Raw genomic sequence first — 12,078 nt, 5'->3', positions numbered from 1 at the left:
ATAAGGTGCAGAGTTACAAAACTTTAAATGGCACGAATCACGAATCTACATCATATGGTTTACGGAGGATAGCTTTCAGTTTTTAGGTAGTTTTCAGTAATTAGAAGTGATTAAATAATGAAATTAATGTATTTTCATGGTTACTAAATACCACAAGCTATAAAATACGACGCACGCATTCCGCAAGAAAGTAGATTACAGCATACTCTCAATTTAAGGTGTTCGGCATGTTTAAAAATAAAATACTCAAGATTTAAAATAAATTCAGTGTAGCTAGAATTTCATTTAAAAAAAGTACTGCCTTAAGATTTTTTTTTAAAAGAGCATTATGTAGTCAGGCGAATATTATGAGATGAGATGAGATGCATAGCACTCAAAGAACCTGATCATATTGTGAACAAGGCGATCGCCATGGATCTTCCTCAAAAGACATCTAGAGGAAAACCAAAAAATTCATGGATGCTGCAGAAAGATAACATGATTCGAAGGCATGGCCTAGGTCAGTGTTCCGCAAAGTGTGTGCCGCGGCACACTGGTGTACCGTGGTGATTAGTTGGTGTTCCGCGAAAAAAATCTAGTTTTGTGAAGATAACACTTACAACTTACAAATTTTGAATGCCTGTGCTCAGTTAAGCAGGCTCTCAATTTTAACAATAAATCAACATTAAATAAGCTTTATTTTTTTACAACATTTTGAGTGTGTCCAAATACTTGTTCACAAAATCTGGATTATCTCCAATTACAGGAGTTATTTTCATATTATTTTTTGACATCTCATCAAAGATGAAGAAGAATATGGAAGTCTGGGCATTCACGGGGCTGACGACCGTCATAGGCTGGTTTAAGTGATCACTTAAATCAGCCTATGACGGTCGTCAGCCCCGTAAATGCCCAGACTTCCATATTCTTCTTCATCTTTGATGAGATGTCAAAAAATAATATTTATTTTTTTCTTTGGTGTACCTCTAAAATTTCTTAATTTGGCAGGTGTACCTTGAACAGAAAAAGTTTGCGGAACACTGGCCTAGGTGACGTTATCCATGTTACCTACAACCTGAGGTCGAGAAGAGCTGATCACAATATTCTACAAAGACGATAAGTTGGGATGGAGCTAGGAAGAAGATATAGTGCGGCGAAACTTCTCTAAAATGTGCCACAAAACATTTTAAATGCTGTGAATTAAAACCTGTGACATCACATGTGTTTGTAATTCTATAATTTAAGCTTGACTTTTTCCACTATTTCTTAAAATCTATTGTGACATGTGTTTCAATGCATTCCGCATCATTTTCAAACACCGTGTTTGACGTGCGGAATGGGTACATCGTAACACGTGTCAAATTTCAAGAAATGGTGTTTACACCATTATTTATACCACCGGTATTTATACCAAGTAAAACTTAAATTAAAAATGGGTAGATGTTACCACATTAACCCGGGTTCAATTCCCAGGGGAAGAGGGGGGGGGGGGTGAAAATATACATTACTGATTTTAATATTATCCTGGACTGGTCCCAAAAGTGCAGGGAATGATCACCTTTCCTTCATCAAGATAACGCTGTGTTAATACGATGCAGTGCCCTATGCACCGTTGGGTGCACACACCTGCCGAATCAATTAATGGAATAATAACATTGATGCATTTATGCATAATTAAATCATTGAATTTATTTCACTTTAGAATAAACATGAAGGTCATTTTTATATGAAGCATTACTGAATAATTTATACCGTGTAAACATACAAGCATACTATACTCATACTTTGGGGGCCGGATTTAACCTAGCTGCATAAACTATGGTGGATTTTATATACATATATCCATCGGTACGTTTAAACTAGTAAAATACTTCTGGCTTCGTGCGGCGAGCCGACGATAACATCTCCATCCATTATTAGCAGTAGACTGGTCAGAATAAATTACTATTTGCTGTAACGTACGAGTAATATAACGGTTGACCACTGGTCGATAGTCCTTGCGCCGAGTACTCGAGTCTCTTCCCCTGCCGCGGAATTTCCCTCACTATCGTGGAAATTGTGACGTATTTATGTAGGAAATAATGCGATCTGCATTATTTGAAGGACATGCAAGCGAACAGGGACGTGTTCAGGAACTAAAGTACCTACTTATTAAATATAGTACAATTATTAAAGTACTTATGGTCTTTTAAAAGAGCGAGTAATTATTTTATTATAGTTTATTGTTGATTTTTGACCATTTGAAATATTTAAAAAAACCTTATAAAATGAAAACATGGCTTTGATTTTCACTGATTTATTTTTAGTGAAGGCAAGGTGTTGTCAGTTTTAGTCGGTTTAATTTTTTGTTCGGAGTTTTTAAAATTCAATAAGATATTATATTATTGATATCCCAAGAGGAATTCGTGATTTTGAGAATGGGTTATGGATGTTTAAGGATTTATAGAGATTACAACTTATCGTAGATTGGTTTAGGTGTACACTTTTTGCATTGAGTACATTTACATTCTGCCTTCTTGATAACAATCCTTCGAGTGGTAAAACTATTCTTGTACAAATATTAAGTATCTTAAACAAAAATATGCTCTACGACCTTATCGATTTGCACTATTTCCAACGCAATAACATAATATAACGACGCGAACGCTATCAGTTTGGACGATATAACAAAATTATAAGAAAATCGAGAGTTAACCTTTTAAAAGCATAAAAAAACAACCTACGAAATATCGCTGAATATAAATGAGATTATTTCGATAACCTTCAAAGTCCTCTATCGTTCGGAACACCCTGTGCAAATGAATCAATAATTACAATAAAAACAAAATAATATAAAACATTACGCCTAACGCAGGAAAATTATTTCAACACTGTAATTTATGGATATATTTTTCAATATAATATTTAATTATTGTAGAATCACGTAGGTATAAACGAAATGCATTCGTTGTACTTTTATATTCGATATTATATTATATCGAGCATAATTATATTTGGTATTACATTCGACATGCTAGAAAAATATTACACCCTTATTATGGCTTAGAATAATAACAAATGTTATTTTAATTATTTTAGTACTTATGGCCGTTTAGTGGAAGACTATATATTTTAATTTTGTCGCCCCTCTGCTGCACTTTATTTCATTTATTCAAACAGAAAAATGCAGTCGCTTATTTTAAACCAAATACATACCAAAGGAATGGTTACCAAACCACGAAACCAATACTCGTAGTATTTTCCGTCCCTTGATTGCGACAAACGATATATTTGAAGTTCATATTGTTAGTTACAAAGAACTTTCGACGATAGAGAAAAATTTACTATGTAAATTAAGACTGAGGATTCAATTGTTTTAGTCATCAATTCAAAATATTTAAAAAATATATGAATAAGATGATGATGATGATGATGATGTAGGACCATCTGTGCCCGTGACTAAAACCAGGACCCAAAATAATTATGATTGTTCATATACAATGGATTCTTGCTATGAATTGAAATCTTCCAACCGACCAAAAAATGTTACGAATAAATGCTTGATTTAGTCACCACATAATCAAATCATTTGCGTCTTGGCATACATTGAGCTTATAAAACGATTCACACGTGCGTAGATTAACCGCATTTTCGTTTTCGTTTATCCTCAGATGAGGTGAATAAACGCAAGTGTGTAATACATGGAAAACGAAAAATTCAATAAAAAAGTTACCGATAGAAGCACTTATTTTTTGTCATAGATATGATTAAATTAACATATTTTTGAGGTACGTATTCAAGATTCCAAACTATTTTGCGCCTATTTAAAATGATGAGTATTTTTTACGAGTTCATATTCTTTCCTTTTTGTATACGGTTATTTTTGACAACCTTCGTGACCTCAAAATTAGAAACGCAATCATATCGGTTATTTTTGCGGAACGTAAAATGATTCAAATATCCCAACGTAAACAATAACCGTTTTTTATTGCCAGAAAGGAATATTTGCCGATTCTTCTTCAATTGGATAAATACAAAGGAAAGATATAATATTCAATATGGGTAGAGGAACAAAAAATACAATAATATTTAAAAATCTTATCTTTTCTTTTACTTTTAATAATAAATAATAATAAAACCCTTACCGCACCCCAATGGTGCATAGGGCACTACTTCATATAAACGCAGTGTTATCTCGATCGTTTACACATGAAGGAAAGGTGATCAGCCCTCCACTTCAGGTACCAGTCCAGTGTAATATTGAATAAATATTAGAGTGAAAAAATCACTTATATTTATTAAACCCCCCTGGGAATCGAACCCGGGACCTCCAGAATGGTAGCCGAGCATGCTGAGCATGCCGGCACTACGGAGGCGGACAAAATTTTATTTCAAAATGTCTTTGTTTTGTTTGCCTAGCTATACATTTTTTTAGTTTGAAATGTTACTTTGAATATATAGTTTTTAGTTCGTTTACCAAGCATTGTACACAGTTTAAGTTTAATTTAATATCAAAGTTTTATTCAGAATTGGTTGGGGAAAACCTGAGGAATTACTGTTGACTTTTGTTATTAATATTTTTTTTATTTATTAATAATTTTTTATTCATATAATAAAATATTTGTATGAAAATGTTTTGTCACATTGAACAGATAAATTTCTTAGTGTGCTTCATTTTTAGCGTGTTTTAAAAAATATATTTTTACTACAATCTGTACTAATTAAACTGTTTACCTACTCTGTTTTTGTTGTTGTTGAAGTGTTATAATTTAGTTTTGTCAAAATTAACTGCTATTCGTTGCTTTTCTCGTTTTTGTGGAAACCATGTTTGGTTTATAAAACTATACAATATGAGCAATACTAAATAACTCATTAAGACTAATTATGTACAATAATGTTTAAATCAAATGAAAACTTCTGAAATAAAATTATCAAGGCACGTTTGTGAAATTTTTCCTGGATTCCAGTTATGACAGAACATGCCACAATGAATAAAATTATTTGAATAACATTATTTTTATTTTCACATTATTTTAATTTATTAAAAAAAATCATCATTTTATATTAACAAAGAAATAATAAATGAGTAAAAACCATACTTCCAAGTTGTTTTTGGCGCTTTTACATAGGCAATATAACAAACAGCACGAATCGAATTTTGCTAGTCGAAATTTGCCAGGCGTTGGGAACTCGCGAGTGTTTATTGACTAAAATGTTCTTTGAGGTAATTGTGTATTTTTGCCTATTTTTTATAGTTGTAATCTTTTATTGAATTATAAAAAAACGACTTGTATTCAAGGGATTCAAGGCCAAGAAATACTCCAAGCCATGGTTAAACCTCGAGTCGAAAACCAACATGGGTAAATTAGGTACAAAAATCCTCACTGCGTCAAACTAATTTCCTACTATTAAGGCGGATATTCTATAGCCCGCAACTAAATTTTCCTTAAACCCAGGTTACATTTAACGTAATTGTTTTTTTTCTTCTAAAAAACAATGTTTTTGTATTGAATAAAGTTTTTCTGCGGAAATAAATATATGGTTTTGAAATAAAAACAGCCATCGAAAGGTAAGGAGTTAAAAAAATATGTAAAAATATTTTCTCAAAATATATGCTTAAAAAATCCAATTCTATGTATCCTAAAAAAATATGATTTTTTTGCGAGTACCCTTTTAAATTGTCGGTTTTTTTTTTAAAGTTTTATGTTTTACTGATTTGACTTCTTACACTTGTCCGCACCCGATGATGAATAGGTCACCGCATTGCATTGCAGTGTTGCCTTGATCGTCGTAGATTATGTGAGGACAGTTCTCAATCCTGCGCTTTTAAGCACAGTCTAGTGTGAAATTTTATAAATATTTCAGAGAAAAAATTACACTCTGGGAATCGATCCCGGAACCTACAGTGCGGTAGCCAAACGTGCTTACTACTACAATCCAGTGAAGGTTTGATTATTGCGCAGTTAATTTTTTTAAATAAATAAATAAACACGGGATTTCACCGTCCGGCATTCCGGATTTGAAAAATGAAAACGACTACGACAGTTTAGCGTGATATAGCGAATTTAAGCGCAACGTGTTCACGCACCGATCAAGAGTTCCGATCCTAAGAAAGATGGACAAAAGCACAAGCCTATCCAAGGCAATCGTCGTTTTAAAACGCTAACTGACGTGCCGGACGGTAAAATTACACGGAATAGTGGACAAGCGCCCTAAGGGGGTTTCGACTGAACGAAAAAAAAACTTTTTGTAAAGATTTACTCTAGATACACACATTCGTTTTTTTAAACAAACGTACCGCAAACTCGCGATTATTTCTTTGGGTGTATAGGCAAATGAGGCAATGCATTTATATACGAGTGGACGTTGCACGACCGCACGTTCATTTCACATAAGAAGAGAAACGTAGTTTATGTTTTATATTTGTCGACTAATTTATTATCGAAATTTTATTGGACTTTTTTGCATATTGCAAATCGTTTCATCATTTTATGGTCGGTCCTGTGCGTATTACAGTTAAAAGTCAATTTTAAAAGAAATTACAGGGTTATAATTCCTAATCGGATGGTAAAGTACCATTTTGATTTACAAATTAATAGGGAAATAGTATTTCCTATATTTCCTAGTAATTCCATCGTACAAGTAGCATATTGCATGATAAAACAAAGGCAAGGGGACAGACATCGAGACATCACAAACGGTGAACGGTAGAATGGTAAAAAGAACATGTAAAAGGCATAAAAACTGGAATAAATCAAAATGACTAGATAATAATAAGTAATAGAAATAAAAAAAATAAAAACAAAAGTTACATCTATCAAAAGAAAACAAGATAATAAATATCTTATGGAACTGAATTGCATGAAATTGATTTATTATAACATGCAATTATTTTTAAATTTCTTTATTTTTCACTACCGTTCGGATGGTCAACGAGATCATTGGAAGAATAGATAATTTTAACTTTATTTCTTCGACAGGCATATGCAACAACTAATATCCAAATAGAAAAAGTATGTCGAATTGAATAAAAAATCACAAAAAAACAGGTGCAGATAAGATCTCCTTTTATTTCTAGCGTATGAGTGTCTGTTGGTATATTGTATATAAGTATATATATATATATATATATATATATATATATATATATATATATATATATATATATATATATATATATATATATATATATATATATATATATATATATAGGGTGCGCAAAATTGATCACCCTATCGGAAAATGTTATAATTATTGCAAATGGCGTCATGCGTTAACATTTCGCTCACTGCTTTCAAGAACGTCATAAATCAAAAATCGACAATTTTCAGTTGTGTGTGTTTTCGGAATGCCCAGAAAATGTACTGTAATACTTAATATTTACCCGCTACAGGGCAGAAAATGTTGTTTTTGCATTTTTAAGAAAAGGTAATGTTTAATTATTTTTAAAAAAATACTAAATATTTTTCAAATGGAGAAACAACTTCTGGTTTTACCTAAAAGGTCTATTGCACAGTAAAAAGTTCAATAGGTGGCTTGATATTTATTTTTAATACATTGTATTATATTTCAAAACTTTAAAAACGTTCTCCTGAAAATTCAAGTTTTTATTTTATTTATGACGTTCTTGAAAGGAGTGAGCGATTTGTGAACTTGACAGCTACAGTATACAATTTAATTTATGGTGGCGCTAAATTGATCTTCCAATTTTGTTTTAAATAACTTTTTTTTAAATATAAAAAAACATTTTGAGTGATGGCAAACTTTGACCTCAAGTGGAAAATATGACATCCGTTTAAGAAACCATCGTCGTGGCACCAAAATTATGAAATGTAAAAAAATGAGTATTGGTCAATCGTCGGCAAGAAGTGCAATAGTCACACGGCATCATAAATCAAAAAACAATTATCGCGAAAATTTTACTTTCTTCTTCTACTACTCTTTTATACATGATTAGGTACTTTTATCATCCGTTCGGTGACCTCAGGTTGATTGATGAAAATTGATATAAAACATCTAAAATTAACTTAAATTATTATCCTTATAATTTTATTAAATTACACATTCATATTTAATGCTTAAATCGTACACGTGATTGATTATTCATTAAAAAAATACAATGAATAATTAATAAATGTATTATAGTAAATACATTTAAATAGAATAAAAAAAATATCATTAATAGATTTGTTCACTAACCTGTTGATAAATTATATTTCACGTTGGCTCTCAGTAGGAGAATTAAAGAGTACGCAAACAGCTTTTTAAATCACGAATAAAAATACAATTTAGTTACTTCCGCCGAAACAGTTGTACCGGAAATGCATTAAAAAGGACGCAAAAGTAACTCGCACAGCTGTTCCTTCCATTTCTCGTAACCAGGCAACGATAATCGTTTAGCTGTCATTAACATAATGCTAAACGATTCAAACAATCGATGAGGAAATACTAGTGGGGACATTAATATGGTGATGCATTTTATGCGATAAGACGAGACTGTTCTTGAAAAAAAAAATTAAAAGCATATAAAAAGCTACCATATATAAATATATATTATATAAATAGCTATCGCACATTTCAATGTGAACATGATTTTATTCAAATCTAAAGAAGGAAGAACTAGCATGAATACTTTTGCAGCAGGCAAACAACGATATTGCCGATTCCGACGCGACGCCTAGAATTAATATAAATATGTTGACTTACTCTTACTTACTTACTTTCACTCGGAAAACTTAATTTTTTTTATATTACAGCGTTTTTATAATGTCACAGCGCCTAGAAGACTCATATAATTTTTATCATATGATCAATTTAAATAAATTTTTATCATATAACATATAATTTTTGTTGAAATGTTAGTATATTAGTTTCGAGACGGGTAGATAAAAATCTCGGTGAGTGGTTATATACTAAAATAATTTTTTGAAAAAATAAATAGAAACAAAAACGACTAACCATAAAGTGAATGCTTTAAATATTAATAATATTCAGAATATTTTTCATGACTTTTCAGGAGTTTCAGGGTAATACTATTGAGATTATTTTTAATGATTTTAAGGAGTTCCAAGACATTTATCGTCGGGCGGTTGAGGAAGAATTTTCATACGGTAATTTTTTAGTTTTTATAATTTTTCAGAAGCCGAAAATTTGGTCTTATATTATTTACTAGCTAACTAACCATCACGCCGCTTTTCTGCAGCAGTGGGCAGAGAGGATAGAACGCTACACCAATCTATCATTGCAAACAATTTTCACATCTTCCACATTCATGCATCCCCTCATACATACCCGCCGATAATTCCGACTCCTTACCTGATCACTTTCAAGTACCTATTTAAAATACTTGATCATGCCAAGTTTTCCTTAGCCTTCCTTTGCTTCTCTATTACTAACTACATTTGATTAATAAATTTGTTTTACTAATGAGGGCATGTCCGCCTTTTGTCCGACTTCGTAGCGTAATAGTCAGCTCGCTTGGCTATATACCGTACTGGAGGTCTCGAGTTCAATTCCCATGGGGAGGGGATCAGATAAATATGTGATTTTTACACTGTAATATTTATGAAATATTACCCTGGACTGGTATCTGAAGCGGTGAGCTGATCACCTTTCCTTCACGATAACACTGCGTTTATATGATGCAGTGCCCTGTGTACCATCGGGTGCGGACAAAGGATTGAATAAGAAGAAGAAGAATGAGGGCATGTGTGACAAGATGTATAGATATGAAGAAAGCTAGTAGCGTGTGAACAGAAGAGTGTGGCGTAGAACAGAAAAGTGTGGCGATCCATCCTCTCTGCCTACACCTGCAGAGAAACGGGGTGATGGTGGTAGTAGTAGTTATAGTGGTAAAATATAAAGAGGAACATATGTGGAGGTCCTCACCAAAACGTTACATTTCTATTATAAATGATTTTAAGTAGTCATGAATTCTAGCTTGTAAAATTGTTAGGTTTTGGTACGATTTAATGATTTCTTATTGGTTTAGCAAAGGATTGGTCCCGTTTTGTTGCAACTTTAATTAAGATTTCGATAGAATATAGTGAACAGAACAGATTTGCATTTAATGGATTTTTTGTGCAATATTGGAAATGTAACTTTTTGGCGAGGACCTCCACTTATGTAATAGGTATGTGACCTCTGACCTTTCTGCTTGAATAAGTGCAGCAGTCAGGGGTGGTACCTGCTCGAGTGCAATGAAAAGCGACGTTGATAACTTAACGGCCTCAAGGTCATAACTCCTCACTGGCGAGAGTAGGTCGCGACCAAACTCCAAGAAATGCAATTAAGGACAAAACTTTTCTGAAGGGAACTGAAATTTTCAGGAAAGTTTACGTTAGAAGCGAGACTTATTTACCTAGGAGAAACATTGGTAATCGAGAAGAGATAAGGGTGGTAGAGCTATGAGACATGTTTTAAGATAACGAGAAAAATAATGAAATAATCAAATTAAAAGGTTTTCCGAAGTTTCTCATGTATGTGATTAAAATCCAGGATTTGGACCTCACACACAAATAAAAGAGTTTCTGCTCAATAAAAAAGCTTCTTCATCTCACTTATAGATGACTTGTAGATCACACTTAAAGTCTTTAATGAAAATTCTCGTGACCCAAGTACAATGCTTCGATATTGGATCATATACTCGTATAAAGAATCTCCTTTAATTTAAGTAGTGTGGTTGTCAATCATGTAGAATTGGTGAATGTTACACGTGTGTAAAGTGATCACTTAAACCAACCTATGACGGTCGTAAACCCCGTGAATGCCCAGACTTCCATATTCTTCTCATCTATGTTGAAACGTCAAAAAATAATATGAGAAAAACATAATACTTTGAGGTATTTTAATTTTTTTTAAATCAATTACATACATCAAACTCTTGTCCACCTCCGTGGTGTAATGGTTACCGTGTTTAGCTACCGTGCTGGAGGTCCCGAGTACGATACTAAGGGGGGGTGAAAATTAATATTAGTGATTTTACACTCTAATATTTAATATTATCCTGGACAGATCCCTTAAGCGCAGGAGTATTCATGTAAGTAATGAATGCATTCATGTAAGTAATGATTAAGATTAACACATAATCAATACGATACAGTACCCTACGCACCACTGGGTGCGGATAAGGGTTAGAAATAAAAATTAAAAACTTTTGTAATAACAATGAATTTCTGTTTGGATACATACAGCCAACCTGGGTAAATTTGAACATATTACATGTTTCATTTGAAATTGAATTTATTTGAATTTATTGAATGTATTTTTATTAAATTAAGAATTAAAAAAAAAAAGTATACGAGTATCCTGTGTAATCGGGTATCAAATGACAACATTATTAATCCTACTAATATTTTTTAGTTTTTATAAATAAGATAATGATATCTCAAAATTAATAAATTTCATACTTTATATTTTTTCTCCTGAAATCAAACTTGAAATTGTACATAACATGTGGTGTGAAATACTTTATACAAGTATTTATTTATCAGCGCGCTTATAAACGCAATAAAATATTATTGAGTAGTTTAAAAGTACGCAAATTGATGTGTGCTTTTTCCAAATTCATTTTAATAATTTTAAGATTGAAGTTTTTTGTTATTAAAATGCATTTTGTTTGTAAGAACTTAAATCAATCCTAACGAGTGGAAGCCTAATAAAAAATACGAATGAATAAAATAAACTAAATAGTTTAAAAATGCATTTACAAATGTGAATTTGATTTATTTTCCTATCTGTGTATTTTATTATGCATATTTTATTAGCATTGTACATTTATTTTTTTAAATTTGAATTTTGGAAATAGTTTTTCTTAAGATTTTTGAGAACTCGATTTTTCAATGTTAGGGTTTTTGAGTTTTTATTTTATTTGTTGGTTTTCGGGGTTTTTGATTGAGCGTGGATTTAGTGTCTGATCTGAAAAAAAAATATCGATAGGCTCTCAGACATGTCTGAAACAGACAACAAACTGAAACGGATTTATTTAGGATAAACTAATTACAATTGATTAAAGTTTTAAAACAATGAAATAGATTCTGATTATCAAATATTCTGGTAAAATGATTTTTTTGCTATTTTTAGATAGTTTTCCAACGTTATCACGCTAAAAGAACATTAAAT

At 31.9% G+C, this 12,078-nt stretch overlaps 1 protein-coding gene across 2 annotated transcripts in view; it reads right to left on the bottom strand.

The window, feature by feature from the left end:
- Window positions 1–12,078, bottom strand: part of LOC148307686 (cyclin-dependent kinase-like 4) — a 32,231-nt gene that overhangs the window by 18,384 nt on the left and 1,769 nt on the right. The window lies entirely within an intron of this gene.

This window comes from Brachycentrus maculatus, unplaced genomic scaffold (genome assembly GCF_059751285.1).
Source record: "Brachycentrus maculatus isolate JH-2025_06_01 unplaced genomic scaffold, ASM5975128v1 h1tg000195l, whole genome shotgun sequence".
In the NCBI taxonomy this organism is placed as follows: domain Eukaryota; kingdom Metazoa; phylum Arthropoda; class Insecta; order Trichoptera; family Brachycentridae; genus Brachycentrus; species Brachycentrus maculatus.
This window is presented reverse-complemented; position numbering and strand designations above follow the sequence as displayed.